Consider the following 16,900-nt stretch of genomic DNA (forward strand, 5'->3'; position numbering starts at 1 on the left):
GCCAGGGATCACTGATCTGACTGTGGGATAACAGCCCCAAAAATACACTGATCAGGAGGGTTCTCACCAAGCTATTTATTTCCACATCTCAGCCTGTCACATTCTCTCTTCTCATTAGAACTCTGAATTTAACTCACCTTGGAGATCACACTGAATAGATACAGAACACCAGATATTCGTCATTCCTATGTTTTTTTCCCTTTCCCCAACTATAACATAAACAGCAATTGCTCTCCTACTTGCTAGCCCCCTCCAGGCTGGAAGTCTGTTCTCTTCATCAGAGGTGGAAATATTGCGACAGCCACTCCGAAAAGTTTAGACAAGAAAATTAGTATCTCACATGCTTAGGGCTTGAAGTCAATGGCTGTCTCTCTGTTGGGCTTTGGATCAGGACCCCAGCAGCACATTTGCCAGAGCTCGGTAAGGAGCATCCACAGTCACTGCCAGATTTTCAGAAGTTCTCAGCCCCGGGTCTGAGCAACAAATGGCTTTTCCAGTTCACTGGCAATTCTGAAAATGTCAACAACGGAAGAATGGCCCTACTGGGTCAGACCAAGGGTCCATCTAGCCCAGTGTCCTGTCTTCTGACAGTGGCCAGTGCCCGGTGGGTGTCCTAGAGGGAATAAACAGACCAGTGATCCATCCCCTGTTGCTCATTCCCAGCTTCTGGCAAAAGAATTTTGGGTTGGACTGATCGCCATAGTTGGGGTCTAACAAATTTATTAGAGCATAAGCTTTCGTGAGCTACAGCTCACTTCAAGTGAAGTGAGCTGTAGCTCACGAAAGCTTATGCTCTAATAAATTTGTTAGTCTCTAAGGTGCCACAAGTACTCCTTTTCTTTTTGCGAATACAGACTAACACGGTTGCTACTCTGAAACCTGTCATAGTTGAAGTCGGGAAGGAATTTTCCTCCAGGGCAGTTTGGCAGAGACCCTGGGGTTTTTTTGCCTTCCTCTGTAGCATGGGGCACGAGTCACTTGCTGGAGGATTCTCTGCCCCTTGAAGTCTTTAAACTATGATTTGAGGACTTCAATAGCTCAGACATAGGTGAGAAGTTTATCACAGGAGTGGGTAGGTGAGCTTTTGTGGCCTGCATTGTGCAGAAGGTCAGACTAGATGATCATGATGGTCCCTTCTGACCTTGATATCTATGAATCTATGAATTTTGGGTTGGACTGAAACATTTCCAAATTTCCAGTGAATTGAAAAGCCGAAACAGATTTCGTTTTGATCGCTTTGTGAGGATTTTGAAACGTTTCTGATTAAAAACAAAAGAAAGTCCATTTTGAAATGAAAAGTCCTTTCAAACCCCCAAAGGAAAATGTTTTAGTTTGAAAATGGGCCTTTGGATTCAGAATTTTTTTTTAAGTTTTTTTTTTTTCCTAAATGAAAAATTTGGTGAAATTGACACATGTTCGAGAAAGGTTTCAGTGTTGCAGAATCTGAATTTTTCCCCAGGAAAAAAAGTGTGTGAATTTTTTCCCCAGCTCTTGTCAGCACTGAGTGCTAATAAGAGCCTGTATCTGATGCTAATGGAAGAAAGCTGGGAAGAGCACCTGCGATGTACACTTGAGAACACAAGGGTGAGAGACAATGGAGGCAGAAGAGAATCCAGTTTAGTAGCACTGATTGCTGGTTTGCTTCATCCAGCACTCATCAGCAGGAGACTCTGGTCTCGTCCTCACTCTGGGGTATCCATTTTTCCAAGAAACGTTCTCCCACTGTCTCTTCTGCCCCTGCCACGGTGTGTGGTCATGTCCCCTCACCAGCAATTATAATACCCTTTCACGTGATCTCTAGCTGGAACGACAGGGCCTGGCATGTTCGGTGCTGCAGGCCCCAGTTCCAATCATGCGGTCTATATTGACGTAACCAGATTTCACCCTCCATTCCCGCTGGGACTTCCCATCGTACCCATCAGTTTAGCGTCCCATACGACATCCAAACTGCGGAAGATTAAGGAGCAAAAGGAGCAATGTGCTTCTCTCCCTCCACTGCTCCAGGCCAGAGGATTCGAAATTATGGAACCCTTTGATGGGCACTGACTTCTCCTTTCCACCCTGAATCTCAAAGGGAGAGGAGGCTGCTTGGCTTTCTTCCTAATATGTGCGCCCACATCACTGGTGGTCTCAAAAACAACCCTGTTTATCCACTGGAATAAGCACAGGGGGCAGCTTCCATCTCTGGCTATCTGAGGCCTGATTTTCAGAGGCTCTGAGCTTCCATCAGGCCAGGTTTCAGAGTAGCAGCCGTGTTAGTCTGTATTCACAAAAAGAAAAGGAGTACTAGTGGCACCTTAGAGACTAACAAATTTATTTGAGCATACACTTTTGTGAGCTGAAGCTCACGAAAGCGTATGCTCAAATAAATGTATTAGTCTCTAAGGTGCCACAAGTACTCCTTTTCCATCAGGCCAGATACTCTGCCCTCTACTCCACAAGCAAGTGTCCTTGACTTCATTGGAGTGCGGTGCTATTCAACAGAAGCTGGACGTGAATGAGAGACAGTTCTTAATAACAATGGGCATCAGGGGCTATTTGTTCTGTGTTTGTACAACTCCGAGCACTCCTAGAGTACGTCTACACTGCAATGTTTAGTCCCGCCAGTCCAAGTCAGCTGATCCGAGCCAGCTGCCGCCCTGCCGCGGGTCTTTGATTGCAGTGTAGACATGCCTCTAAGGCTAGAATCTACTGAAATATAAATAAATAATATATGCACACACCCCTCTCTAAGCTGCTGTGTCCCGAAATCCCCTCACCCTGCCATGTCCCCAGATCTGCCATGCACCCAAATCCCCTGGTGCTGCGCTCGCTGCCCACTGGATTTATTGGGGAAGTGTGTGTCCCTGCATCTCCCTGCATCAGCTGAACAGGGTGAGACCACTCTGGGGACAAGGCAGTGGATCTGCACAGCCCCTTCCCCCCCCACCCCCCCACCCCCACCCCGGTGGGGACCAGACCCAGGGGAGCTCCCAAGAGTCAACCTCTCTTGAGACAGAGGAAATGGGGAGTTAAGGATGTGCAAGGCTCGGGGAGCCCCAGGGGGCTGGGGGGGAATGTGTCTGGGTGGATGGGAGCGACACCCTCCGTGATGGTACTAAGTAGCCCAGACTGATGGGCCTGGCTGACGTCTCTATAGAGGGTTGTGTATTGCCCCATCAGATGCAGCTTAGCAGCCATTTCAGTCTTTTCAGAAGTTTAATTGTTTAGAAAGGCTTCCCTTCCCCCTGTTTAAATCTATATGCAAAATCGCCCTAGCTCCTCTTCCGGCTCCCTGCCAGCTCCTCCCAGCACTGTAATCCCCCAAGAATTAGAAGAGGAAAGAATTGATATTAGGAACATTTAAACAGCTGTTTTATTCAAGGATTTTACAATGTAGGCAGCCAGACTGGGGAGGCTTTGGAAATCCAATATCCTGGATCCAGATGTCCTATGCTCTGTGTCACCTGCAGCTGGGCGACAAACACAGGGAGGACTCACATGAACACACGCTGAGGTGCAAAGATATTGCATCCCTATACACCTTAATCCAAGCCGCGTGTGTGGCTCCCCACTCCCCCTGAGAAAACAGTGTCCATGAGGATCCCCAGCTGCTTTTACAAACTATACACTTCAGCCACCTCTGGGGTGGACGCCTTGTTACCAGCCCACAGCAACGCTGCACATCAGAAGCAGTGGAGGCCCAGAAATAAATCAATCTCTCTTCAAAGTTCTTCCCAAAAACTTTCCAGCCAATTCTTGTGTCAGGAAAACTTTTGTTAAAAGAGAAAAGGGGGGAAAAACCACTCAAACAACTCATTAAAAGGAGACGAGAAACAAGTGTAGCTGCATGTGTTCCTCTGACGTCACCACGTGCTAATTCATTCCTGATTTACCATCCCCAGCGAGGATAAATTCACAGGCACATGCCTCCTCCTGCTGTGAGATCAGCCCTCCTGGCCAGGAAGCAGAGGATGACAGACAATTATCAAAAAGAAAAGGAGTACTTGTGGCACCTTAGAGACTAACAAATTTATTAGAGCATAAGCTTTCGTGAGCTACAGCTCACGAAAGCTTATGCTCTAATAAATTTGTTAGTCTCTAAGGTGCCACAAGTACTCCTTTTCTTTTTGCGAATACAGACTAACACGGCTGCTACTCTGAAACAGACAATTATCAGGCTCACCAGCTTCCCTGCTGCTCCCATTGCCAACCCAGGAAGCATTGGCCAGTGGACAAGGCACTACACTGGGGCCCAGGAGACCTGGGCGTTATTCCTAGCTCTGACCTGCTGTAGGACCTTGGGCAAATCACTTCCCCTCTGTTTCCTTCCTCCATTCTTTGGAGTTCAAGTTATTTTAGGGCCTTGTCTACACACACACGTTTTATCACTTTGGCTATAACTGGGGCAAAAATTGGAGATTGGTCCTGCTTTGAGCAGGGGGTTGGACTAGATGACCTCCTGAGGTCCCTTCCAACCCTGATATTCTATGATTCTATGAAGCGGTACAATGCTCACTAGTGTGGACGCAGTTGTACCAGCATAAAAAGTGCTTTATATCAGGTTAGCTACTCCTGTATGGGAAGTTACCTGCTGTAGGACCTTGGGCAAATCACTTCCCCTGTTTCCTTCCTCCATTCTTTGGAGTTCAAGTTATTTTAGGGCCTTGTCTACATACACATGTTTTATCACTTTGGCTATAACTGAAGCCGTACAATCCTCACTAGTGTGGACGCAGTTGTACCAGCATAAAAAGTGCTTTATACCAGGTTAGCTACTCCTGTATGGGAAGTTATAGCGGTAGAAGGCATCCCACCACATGTTTGTACAGCACCTAGTGCAAGACAGTTCTGATCTCAGCTGAAGCCTCTAGACACTTGCTGTACCACAAATCCTGGCAATTCCAGGAGGATCCTGATGCTCTAAGGATCCTGACCCTCAAGGATCCTGACGCTCTACTCCTCAGTGGGGCTTTCACAATCAGAGATGATCCAGATCCAAACTGGGAACGCTTCTTAGCACTTGTCTTAAAGCAGCTAGTGGCGCTATTGCACAAAGTGCTGCAGGAATCCCCAGACAGCCCTTGTCCCGAAGAGATTACCATCTCAATAGACGAGTCAGATAAAGGAAATCAAGTATCCCCATTTTATAGATGAGGCCCAGAGAGGTTAAGGGTCTCCCAGGGAACCTGCGGCACAGCCAGGAATTGACCCCAGAGCCCAAGAATGGTTCCCTAACCACGACACCATCCATTCCTCTCCATGGTGCAGGGTTGGATTCAGACCCATCTTCTAAAAGAACAGAAGAGCCGCTCAGATCCCAGTTCCTCCGGCACGTCTTCGTGCCACGCTCAGAGACACCCAGCCAGCACAAACACACAGTCCAGGCTCGCAGGGCTTTGTTACAGCAGAGCAGGAGTTCGGCTCGTTCCAGATAAAGTTGAGAGGGGCTTACCATTTGAACAGCCGCCTTTTCGAAGTCCTCTCGCATCCACATTCTGACTCAGGTGGTGTTGGAAAGCACTGTGTGGCATCAGAGTCCAGGGAAGGGTGAGTGGTCCAAAACGGGGGCTGTTTGAATAAGTGGTGCCCGAGACACAGTGCCCCTAAAGAGAGACATCAAAATGTCATGGTTCTGATAGGCTTGTAGGTGTCTGCATACGCCCGAATCTGTCTGTAACTGCAAGTATAAGCCTGTGCATATCTGTAAAAGGCCCAATATTTATATATAAGTCTGGATCTAAAGGTAGAAGCCTGTAGATGTGTGTGTATAATATATAATGCATCCGATGAAGTGAGCTGTGGCTCACGAAAGCTTATGCTCTAATAAATTTGTTAGTCTCTAAGGTGCCACAAGTACTCCTTTTCTTTTTGCGAATACAGACTAACACGGCTGCTACTCTGAAACCATGTATAACCCTGTATCTATGCTTGCAATTCTGCGATTTCTCCCCCTCTGTATCAGTATTCTTCTTTCTGCAAACCTCATTGATACAAACATAAATGAAACGTAAGCAAAGCCCCAGTGCTTGGGCTGCCTAAAGCTTGACTGGACAAGACCCTGGTAAATAGTCAGCACAGGGAACAATCCTGTATTGCTCCAAATATCTCCTGCCCCCTACCAGGGGACAGGTCTGAGTCAGTGGATCTTTTCCCTCTCTAATGTCTCTGACCCGATTCCCAGCAGGGAAGAATAAATCACACCTGGATGTTGGTTTCTGTTGGCTCTTTGCAAGGAAAAGGGCCAGAAATGAATGTTATTGGTAAAAAATAATAATAAGATAGCTAGACAGGCAAGACAGATAAGATGCATGCTAAGGACAGAGTCATGGAATGGATGTCCCCGTTCCATACCAGGTCTACAGCTACATGGACCTCTTAGGTATTCAGTCTTCTCCAGGACCTGAAGAATTAACATTACAGCCCAGCCTGCAATATAATGGGATTTGGTCCCATAGGAAAGGGCAGAATTAGAGATGAATTCAATGGGGAGGGGAACCTGTCCCTCCCATTTCACCACTACACCAGCAACATAAATAAATCAGTAAATAAATCCAGCATGTCCCAACCAAGAAAAAACAGCCAAGATCATTAAGGGTAAAACTGGAGTGAAGATGATGTTCTGCTTTAGATTTATTGCATGACTTTTACGATCTCATGATGCCCACAAAAGCCCCCAGAGGAAATTTCAGGTCATTGCCGAGAGTTGTTAAAACCAGACAGCTGAGGGTAGGCTTCTTCGACCATCGTGAGACACGGCTGCATGCAGCAATTTGAGGGCTCAGAGTGGCGTCGGAGGGGAACAAAGTGCTGTTCAAAGCTGGCAGACTTAGGGAATCAACGTCCCGAGGAGAAGAGAACTGAACTGGCCCCTTTTCAGAGCCCCGAAAGAGGATCTTCTAGGGTGGCGAAGGAATTCTCTGTCTCAGGATGGCTTCAGACCAAAAATGAGCCCTTTTCTGGAAGTGTGGATCTCAGTGTTTTACCAGAGAGGTCAGTATCATTGTCACTATTGTAGAGATGGGGAAACCGAGGCACACAGAGGCGCCAGGACTTGCCCAAGATCACCCAGCAAACCAGTGGCAAAGCTGGGGAACAGTAAGAAAGGCATGTTGTATCTCAACTGCCCCATCCTAAGCGCGTCTGGTTTCCTGTGCTCTGTGGCACACGGGCACCCTCTGAGGTGCGGCAGGCAGGAGGAAACGGCTCCTGCCAAGGGATCTGGGCAGGATATGATTATGGTCGTGGGGCTTTGGCATTTTCTGTCTCTCTCTCTTGCCCTATCACGCTTCCATCTCAGGAAGCGCACTGGCGAAGAGCTTCACCCTCCCCTCCAGGAGAGCTGCCAAAGCCTGTGGTTGTGCTGTCTTGTTCAGAGCGGAGGGAGACCCCAGCCGGGATGGGGCTGTCCAAGGGTGTTAGACAAGTGGTGCCCCATAGCAGCTCCATTTGTTCTGAGTCAGTGCTCAGCGGCTGGGGATGGCCATCTTGCAAGCCGCTGTAGCTCTGAGCTCCTGATCAGTGATGACCTCTGGGAGTTTTCTGAAGTGGGTTCTGATCCACATTCCACCTGGACTATTTACACTGGGCCTGTGGTTGCAGTATCCTTCCTGCCTTCCACAGCACTGTGGTGTCTTGTTAACCAGAGCTCACCTTTCAACTCAGTTTTGGCTGCCTTTCAGCTGAGATGGGTGGATTATTTTACATCTCGCTAGACCCGTAAAAGTGTGCTGGGGCATCTGTGATCCCGGGGCCGGGAATCAGCCAGCCAGGAACCTGACACTATCCCCGGATAAGTCACTTCAATTCAGCCATGCCTCAGTTTCCCTGCCGGAAAATTGGGGATAACAATTCTTACCCGCCTTTGTCAGTCGCAGAAGCAAGTTAATATTCGTACAGATCTTTGGCAGGTGAAGGTGCTATGCTGGTGAACCCATAGTATGGGGTTTCCAGCTCGGCATGTGTAGCTTTTGGGGGGAGGAGGGGTCAGACTCACCCCTGCCCTATTTTGAAGGCTGAAATGAGATTTAAATGGTTCATAAGCCTTTTGCCTAGCAATGAATTTCATGCAGATAGCCTATTCCCAGCCCCCTGCCAAGAGCTAGTAGCTGCCCCTATACATCCAACGGCTGGTTGAGAAACTGTATTCTTTCATTCTGGATCAGCTGGTGTCAATCCGTGTAGCTCTGCAGTGGCCTAACTGCTCTGACGGAGCTACGCTGACTGATGCCAGTTGAGAACCTGGCCTAGAGGAGCCTGTGCAGATACCATGGGCTAGGATGACCGTAGTTTCCCAAAGGGAAAACAGGACACCACATGGGGCTGGCTCGAGGCCCCCTTCTACCCTGCAAGCATGGGACCGGCTCAAGTCCCCCCTGCTGCTCACCCGCACAGGGCTGGCCTGAGGCCCCCCCTCTACTCCTCACATACAGGGGCGGGCCAAGACCCCCTGCTGCCCATCCTTGTGGGGCTGGCTTGGCCTGAGCCACTCTGCTGAGCCCTTCCTCCCATGCAGTGCTAGCGTTGCTGCTCGCACCCTCCCCCCCGCGTGTTCCTCCGCGACCCGCTAGGGGTCCCACCCCACTTTTTTGGCAAAACCTGGCATTTGTCCCGTTTGCTCTTGCCAACAGATGATCAGTTGGCAAGAGCGAACGGGGAAAAATGCCCAGTTTTGCCAAAAAAGTCGCAACGGGCAGGACAGGGCTTAGAAAAGGAGACTGTCCTGACCAAAACAGGATGTACAGTCATCCTATGTGGGGCCCAATCCTGCCAGATGAGATTCATGCCAGATTCTGAAGATTTTATTCAAGCAAAACTCCTAGCAAGAGTTGGGATCTGGACCCCTATACATATCATGCCAGACCCTCAGTTTGTATAAATCAGCGTAGCTGACTGGCTGTTAGTGCTCGTGGGCAGAATGAACACTCTGTTAGGGGAGGCGCCAGCAATAAAGATGAACACACAGCAACATTTTAGTTTCAGGCCACACATGCTTTATATTGAAGTCCCATTTGCAAACAGTCTATAAAGGGTTAATGAATGATTCATCGATGTGTCAATAATCAGCTAATCAATTGTTAAGAGACTCCAACAGATTGTTTCTTACCACGTGGCATAACCGTCTTTAACCCGTCTATGCTGATAACCCTCTCTAAGACATACAACCCACATCCATGCTAAGAACTTCTGTCAATCGTTTATTAACCTCTCCTTTGCCGTGCTGCCTACAAAAAGCTTGACAATGGCTAGGCAGCTGGCGTAATGAGACCATTGTGTAGCATCAGCATAATAATGTCCAGCTCTTATGTAGCGCTTTTCATAAGCAGAGTTCAAAATGCTTGACAAAGGAGGGTTGTATCATTATCCCCATTTCACAGATGGGGAAAACTGAGGCATATACCAATATTGTCTCAATGATTCCTTGTGCTCTCCCACCTGTCTGTCTCCACCTGTTGTCCCTTGGCCTATACTTAGATCATAAGCTCTTTGGGGCAGAGACCATATATTTGTTCTGTGTTTGTACAGTGCCTAGCACCATAGGGTCTGGCCCATGGGTTCAGTGGAGATGCTCCTGATTTACATCAGCGTGAGCGAGACCAGAATCTAGGCCTGTATAGCTGTCAAGAGAAGAGTGTAAGTATATCCAGTCAAGTATAGCTGGAGAGAAGTTTATTTGCATCGCAAAATGATCAGAGCTGGCTGGAAACAGGAATTTCTGTTCTGTGAGATATTCCAACAATTTGGAAAAAAAAATATATCACATTGGGAAACAAAAAATCAAAAATTTCCTGCAGAATGAAAGTTCCAGAATTTCTGATTCAGGACTATTGGAATATTTATGTTCATTAAGGTAAAAACATTGGTTCAATACTGTTGAAACATTCTACTGTAAAATGTGAAAAGTACCCTATTAAACATATCATATGACACCTAATTTAATATTAAAATAATATTTTAATAAAGTATAAAAGTCAAAATGGCACAAATCAAAAGGAGAAAGTCAAAATTAAACATCTGGACATTATTGAAATGAGAAAGTCAGACGGATTCTTTTCCCTGTTGAAAATTTCATCGAAACTGACACATTCCTACAAGACCTTTTGATTTCAGCAAAATGGCATCCTCCGATGGAAAAGTCTCCCATCAATGTTTTTTCAACCAGCTCAAGAACTGAGCAAGCATGTGCCTAGATGGGCAGGCAGCTGGGGCCACACGTGCAACTGGTGTAAATTAGCATAACTCCAACAACTGCTGGTTTCCACCAGTAGAGGGTCTGTGCAGATCCTGTTGTTATTAACAATAACCCCATTCAAATCCATTTACAAAAGGAATCCTGATATGAAGGGCAGCCCGAGGTCTGGCAGCGGTTCAGGTCTGAGGCAGGAATACGCAGGACTGGGAGACAAGTAGAGGATAAACCAGTGGGGCTCTTTCTTAATAAATCACTTTGTTCCTTTTTTCATTATTAAAAGAAGAATAAAATAAAATAAAAAAAGTCTAAATTCAGTCTCAGGAATAAAAATACCCCATCGGAAAAATTTGCATCTCACTTTTGCTATGCAGCCAGCCGTGACATAGAAGGTCAGGGAGGCATGACAGCAAACCTCCGCCTGGCAGAATTGGGCCCCTGCCACCTGGCAAAGTCCCGGGGAAAGAACCAACAGAGCCAGCTGAAAATAACTGCCCAGTCATTACACACACAAATGGACACCAACCATGCCCAGAGACACCCAAACACAGAGCCCTATCAGCCCCTGTGCGTGCATTGACACAACAGGATTGTGTTTGTGCATAAACACATTCACAATTATAGGGCCAGATCCGCAGTTGGGGTCAATCAGCGCCAGGAAAGTCAGTGGCCACTACGCCAGTTTACACCAGCTGAGGATATGGACCTGTTAGCTTTACAGATCTGAATCACTTTCCTCATGTCACTGAAATGCAGCCAGCTCTGGGATGGAATGCAGCAGCTGTTTTAACAGTGCACAGCAACAATACACAACAGTTTAGGGCAGGAAGTGAGAAAGGATCCTGCACCTAAGAAACCCTTGCCTATTGTCTCAAGGTGCTGTGTAAAGTATGAAGCAACAAACGACATCATGAGTGTGCAATCGCTTTTAGAGATGTAGGAAGGCCTTACAAATGGATAGCACAGACTGTCCTGTTCTTTTTGCAGATACAGACTAACACGGCTTCTACTCTGAAACCTGTTAAATCCAGGCTTCCAGCTCCTCTGCTGATCTGAAGCTCTGAGGCCCAATGACACACACCTGTGTGGTATTCAGGTGACGGTGGCTAATTGGTTGGGAGACACAGATGCACAAAGTAGTCCATGACAATGAAATCCCACCACCGTTCCTTTCTCAGCAAGGGGAACGACTGTCAGAGCACTCGGGTGTGTCTACATTGCAGTTAGACACCCGCGGCTGGCTTGTGCCAGCTGACTTAGGCTCGAGAGTTAGGGTCTGTTTAATTGCAATGGAGACGTTAAGGCACCGAGCTCTGCAACCCTCCTACTGGTCATGGTCCTAGAACCTGGGCTCCAACCCAATCCCGACCATCTACATCGCAATTAAACAGCCCAGGTGTCTAATTGTAGTGTGGATGCACCCGTGGAGGCTAAGCCAGCTGGCCCGACAGGGTCACCTTAGAGCTCCTAGAACGGACAGGAAGTTATCCTGCAAGGCTATTGTGACAGTGAGGCCAGTGACAAATCACAGACTGGCCTTTGGTTGTCCCTGGCATACTCTTGGGGTGCAGGAGGGGAGTGGGGGGCACAGATCAAGCAGTCACTAGGCCAGGTCCCTAGCTGGTATAAATCAGCCTGGTTCCACCAAAGTGACCCCAGCTGAGGATCTCACCCCTCGCGATCACACTGAGTTATATAAGGCTCTTGCAAGCTGCTTTTTCCTTCCGACCTTCTTCCTTCTTGAAGCTTCCCAGTGGGGCCTCTCCCAGCACATACTTGCCTTTGATTCATCACCCTGAGTAGTTCATCTACTGGAGGGAATGATCATTGCACCCACAGGCCCCATCCAGGGATCTCCATTGTGCTAGGTACCACGCTGACCTTCATTAGCGAAAGTACCTTTCCAAAAGAACAACCTGGCTAACTATCAGGAATGCAACTCACCAGGCTAGAACACACTGGGCTTGGGCAAGTACATAGCAGCTTCCACCCAAAGATGTTAATACAGCTGTTGAGTCAGCACCATTACCCCCATTTTACAAGTGAGGGAAGCTGAGGCATAGAGAGGCTATATGACTTGCCCAAGGTTACAGAGGAAGTCTGTGACCGAGCACGGAATTGAAGGCAGGTTTCCCAAGACTTAGGTAGAGCCCTAACCACTGGGCCATCCTTCTCCTCCACTGACCTGCTGTTGGACCTTGGGTGAGTCACTTTCCCCCCTCTGTGCCTCAGTTTCCACTCCCATCCTTTGTCAAGCTTGCCTACTTTGCTCGTAAGCTCTTTGCGACAGGGGACTGCCTCTTACTGGGCACCTAGCACAATGGGGCCCTGATCTCAACGGGGGCCTTTCGGTGCTGCTGCAATACGAACAATCCACATTAAAATAAAATGACGGTCACAGCTGGCCCCGGTGCTATGGGTCTCAATGCAGAGACATTCAAGTCCGAATCTCCCTGGGCTGCTGAGAGTGGAGGGCGTAAGGCTGACCGGGGGGAGCAAAGGGTGATCTCTCTGCATGGCAGAACTGGCTGTACAAAGGGCCCCATGTGTGGTATAGGGAAAAAAGTGGCCTGCAGCCCCTCAGCACCAGCCATGGAACTCAGTGCGGGGAAAGGGTAGTGCACGCCCTGTTCCTGAAGAGCATCCCAGGGATGCAGAGCTGGCAAGCAGCCCCCTTAGTGTTAGTTAAGAAGCAAAGCCAAGGGAGAGTGTGTGTGGTTGGTGGTGGTGGCATGAAGAGGAGACCATCAGACATTAGCTGTCACCCTCCCCCCCCGCACTTCACCCCACCCCGTCTCTGCTTAGCCGGTATCATGTGTTCGAGTCATTTTCCTTTGCCCTGGTCCCCCGTGGACTCACAGCTCTGCCTGTGAAGAGGCATTGTCAATTCAGCGCGATATATCCTGAAAGCAGGCAGCTGTTCTGCCGGAGAACTTCCCCCTCCACCCCGTTTGGGAAGAGTTGCCGGTTAATTATAACGTTAGAAAATGGCAAATTATTCAGTTCTGGGGCTGACATGTTGACTCACTCTGGGTGTATGTGAATGCCACCTCCTGCCTGGCCCCCCGAGAGCACCGAGCCCTGGGCCCTGGCCTCTCTCATCCCTTCAGACAGGAGCCTTCACATTCGATCACGAAGGGCAGTGGATATAAGGCTCTGAAATGTATGAATCTTCATTCGCTTTCTGGGTCTCTGGTCAGAGCCGGCCGCAGCAGCTCAGAGGGTTAACCCTCTGTCTGATCAGACCTTTGGCCTCGGTCCAGGCACCCTCTACCTGCCAACCCTTCCTTCTCATTGGGGTGAGATGTAACAGGCCCCGGCCAGCTCCTTGTCCTATTAGATTCATCTCTTGCTTTGGTGATCAGCTGGGTTAATAATAAACTGGTTCTCACGTCTTTTTTTGAAGCGAGGTTAATGCCAGCACAAGGGGGCAGGATTCTATGTTGGAAATCTGGCCAGACAACCAGCATTAATAAGCGCCAAGAGATCTTTAAGTGGCGTGATCGGCTAAGAACTTGGGATATTCACATCCAAAAGATGGCACCTCCAGTGCCATAGTTAAAATGCCACCTGTCGAGTGACCAATTCCATAGGCTTTCCCTAGAGCTCTCCCCTCCAAAGTCTGACCCTTCCTACCTTGGGAGATCTAATGGGATAACCGCTTAGGAGACCTAATGGCATGATAGCTTGGGAAATCTAACAGGCTTACAGCCCAAGGAACCCCGACTAAAGTGAATTAAAAAAAAATCAGTATTGTCCATAAAAAACTTCAAAGGAAGCAAGTTTGAACTTTGTCTCTCTCACCAATAGAAGGTTTCAGAGTAGCAGCCGTGTTAGTCTGTATTCACAAAAAGAAAAGGAGTACTTGTGGCACCTTAGAGACTAACAAATTTATTAGAGCATAAGCTTTCGTGAGCTACAGCTCACTCCATCGGATGCATCGAATGCATCCGATGAAGTGAGCTGTAGCTCACGAAAGCTTATGCTCTAATAAATTTGTTAGTCTCTAAGGTGCCACAAGTACTCCTTTTCTTTTCACCAATAGAAGTTGGTCGAAAACAAGATAGGACCTCATCCACCTTGTCTCTCAGAAAAAATGAAAAGTTTTCATTCCATTTCAAAAAACTGTATTTGTTTGTTTTTGTTTAAAACAGAAAAAACAAGCAATGAAAAAGGTTCAATTTTCATTTTTTTACCTCTTTTCTCCTCTTTTCATTTCCATGGGCAACACAGAGAAATGCAGAGAGAGGAAGGGAACAAAAAAGTGGGGGGAAAATTAGTTTATTTTTTCCCATGATCACTCCCTTTCCGCCCCGCTGCCCCACAAACAAATTCAACAAAAGCAAAAAATTCCACTGGAAATTTTCTTGTTTAGTCAAAAAGTCATTTTTCACCCTCCCCCCCCGCTCCCCCCCAAAAAAAGTGCTTTGATGAGAAAATTTTGAGCTGCTCTAACTGTGACAGCATCCAGTAGAAGAGATGATTCACCAGACCAGGCTGGTTTGGAATTGAGGTTGGTCACCCTCATCTCACGAGGACCACAATTCATGGGGTGATCCCCGAGTGCCTGCAGATTTCGTCTGCACTGGAAGGAGCACCAGAAGAACCTCTTTCATTGTACTTCTGCTATGGAACTCAAATGCAGGGAGAGTTCACCTTTAGATTGGATCAAAACCCAAGCCAGGGCTTAGAGAGTCACCCCAGATTTTGGGGGGTCATTCACATCAGTGGACGGATGGGTTCCGTTTAGCTCATTCTAAAGGTAGGCTAGAGTTGAGAAATTCAGATCCAGCTCCACATTACAACCACTGTTCCCTCTAAGCTGTGCGCACACACAGATCCTCACCCCCACGCACACGGCAAAACACTGTGCGCACAAAAATTTGCACAGAAGCACAAAAATTTGCACAGAAGAAATATTTTGCACACGCAGCCTGTCAAAAATTTGCACAGAAGAAATTTTTTGCGCACACGGCCTGTCAAAAATTAGAGGGAACATTGATTGCAACTCCTCCAACGTTCAGAGGGAGGGGTTTCAATTCCGGCCCATCTCAGGGAGAAAAACAAATCAAGAGGGGAAATATGGTGTCTCCTGCAAAGCAATACACCGTACAGTCTGTACCTGCAGCCCACCTGGTCTCTCCTTAGTGCGGACAGCCGCCTACATCTGTATGATAGTGGGGAGGTAATGAAAGAAATGCTAAACACATAGTTATTAGTAATAAACATGCCCTGTTTCTCTCTAAGAGACTCTAGGCTGAGACATCTGTGTGCTCATTTTATGATCAGTGTGATTTGCTGATGGTTGATCTGCTCTTCAGTTGTCACTGGCTAGCGTATCATTTGCTCTGCGTGACAATTAAATTACACGCACATTTCGCCCAGACGCACCCTTATGCGCGCACAAGCGGGTACTTGTATCCGGAGAAACAAAGCGAGCCCGATATTCAGTTGCTATAGACAGTGTTGTTGGAGCCAGGTCGGTCCCAGCTGTGGCCCTCAGAGGACCTTTCCCAGCCCTGAAGAAGAGAACGCTTGGTTCTCACCCCAACAGAAATTGGTCCAATAAAAGATATTACCTCGCCCACCTCGTCTCCCCAGTATTCAATGCACTATTCCCCCACATACACATACGCTTTCAGCTCCCTGCAATCACTGGACTACCTGGCACTCAGGGCTAAACCCCTTGAAATTAACCCTGTGCATTCTACAGAGGCCCTGCCCTCTCACCCAAGCGAGCGAGACTGGGGTTTCCTGGGCCCGTCTCACTGGTGCAGCAGCAGAGGGGACCCTGGGCCAGGACAGGGCCTGGAAAGACCCTGCCCTGAGATGATCACTCCCTGCCTCTAACCTGGCCACCCCTAGGGGCAGGGGTTTAGCTCCTGTCAGTGTCCCAGCAAGAGAAGGGAATGAGCAGAGCAGAGAGGGTTCCTTAATCTTTGGGAAGGAAGCGGGCTCTGGTTACCCGGCAGGGCGACAGCTTGCTGTGTAAATGGAGAGGAACAGGAAGAAAAGCTATTAACATATTTCAGCTGGTGCCATCCAAAAACGGCCTCACTGATCAGCCCTGGGGAGGCGAGGGGGGGGGCAGCATTCCAGAGGGTTAACCCTTCCTGGCTCGGCTCCACCAACTCCAGTGTCGGGGCACTCACTGTTCCTCTGTAATACATTCCCTCCCTCCCCACCCCGACCCGCAAATGCCCCTGGGCCTGGATTTCTCAATTTGCCCCCGCCCCACACACACAACTATATCAATCCCCCCTCACAGCGGGCATTCGGCTGGGCACAAGCTGCCGCTTGATTCCAGCATGAACACCCCCGGCCTTTGTCGAGACCCGTTTTCTGGTTCTGCAGCGAGCCCATCTTATTAAAAATCCAGCACCACGAGCTGGCTAAGGGCTGTGTATCACAGCTGCCTTCTACTGGATGAAGCCAGAACCACCTCACTGTGTCGGACCTTCTACTGCCGGCAGCTAGTGGAGATTCTCCTTCAGTCGAAACAGCCACGATCTTGGCTTCTAGGAGCTGGAGAATCTGATTCTATCCCCACAGCTGCCAGCACAGTGACAAGGATGAGTTCCTAGATGGCCACGGGGAGGTTAAATTATCTTGTCATCACACAGCGCCTTTCATACCAGAGGATCTCTAAGAGCTTTGCCAACTGGCTATAGCTCTCCCTTTAGCTTAGGCATTCCTAAGGCACTTTAAGCATCAAAGCGCCGAGGGCTGCAG

The sequence above is a fragment of the Dermochelys coriacea genome, chromosome 27, assembly GCF_009764565.3.
Source record: "Dermochelys coriacea isolate rDerCor1 chromosome 27, rDerCor1.pri.v4, whole genome shotgun sequence".
In the NCBI taxonomy this organism is placed as follows: domain Eukaryota; kingdom Metazoa; phylum Chordata; order Testudines; family Dermochelyidae; genus Dermochelys; species Dermochelys coriacea.